Here is an 864-nt window from a genome sequence, read left to right as displayed (position 1 = left end):
AACTAGATGTAACTTAATGTATATGTTTTTACTACATCAAAGGTAAATAACTTCAGAACAATATTAATTATGTATATTTACGTGTAAATAATAACACAGAATTCATACGAGTAAATATTTACAAGTTTATTCAATTATTTTTTTTAGCACAATTTAATGACCGGTGTTGAGGGAGAACATTAAAACGCACTTTATTATAGCTATTAACTGATATTTACATCCTTTCAGTTTCAGTTTAACAAGGATGATTCAGTTCCTGTTCACTATTGCTTGTNCAGCGTCAATTTACAAGGTCATGATTTGATATCGATAATAAAAATCAAAATCGAAACAACATATACTTCAATACTTCAATTTATCAGCTTTATTTCTCAAATTAACCTCGGTAATGGCAATACAGGTGTTCCAGCCTATTTTAAGTGTGAACATGTTGTACTTCGTTGTGTTATGTTATTAAAATCCAAATCATCTAAACTTCTAGTGAAACAGAGGGGCAGTTACGTAAAACATAACAATTTATTAATCTAAAAAAATTTGAATATCAGTTCATTTCAAATCAAATAATTTGTAAAGTGTGAATATTATGAACCGTGTTACTACCTAAAAGAAAAAAATGTACCCATGAAGATTACAGCAATTCTCAGGAACTAAAAAATCCACTGGGTGAGTCTACCACCTTGTTTCTTGACAGATGAACGTAACACACACCCACAAACAAGTAAAAGTAACACTAATAAAGGAACAGCACTCTACCCGAGTGGCAACTTCAACAGAGAGGTGACAAAATATAAAGAAACGTGACTAAATATACTCAGACGTGACTAAGCAAAGATAGAGGTGACTCAATAACCTACATTGTAAATA

The sequence above is a fragment of the Mizuhopecten yessoensis genome, unplaced genomic scaffold, assembly GCF_002113885.1.
Source record: "Mizuhopecten yessoensis strain PY_sf001 unplaced genomic scaffold, ASM211388v2 scaffold2329, whole genome shotgun sequence".
In the NCBI taxonomy this organism is placed as follows: Eukaryota; Metazoa; Mollusca; class Bivalvia; order Pectinida; family Pectinidae; genus Mizuhopecten; species Mizuhopecten yessoensis.
This window is presented reverse-complemented; position numbering follows the sequence as displayed.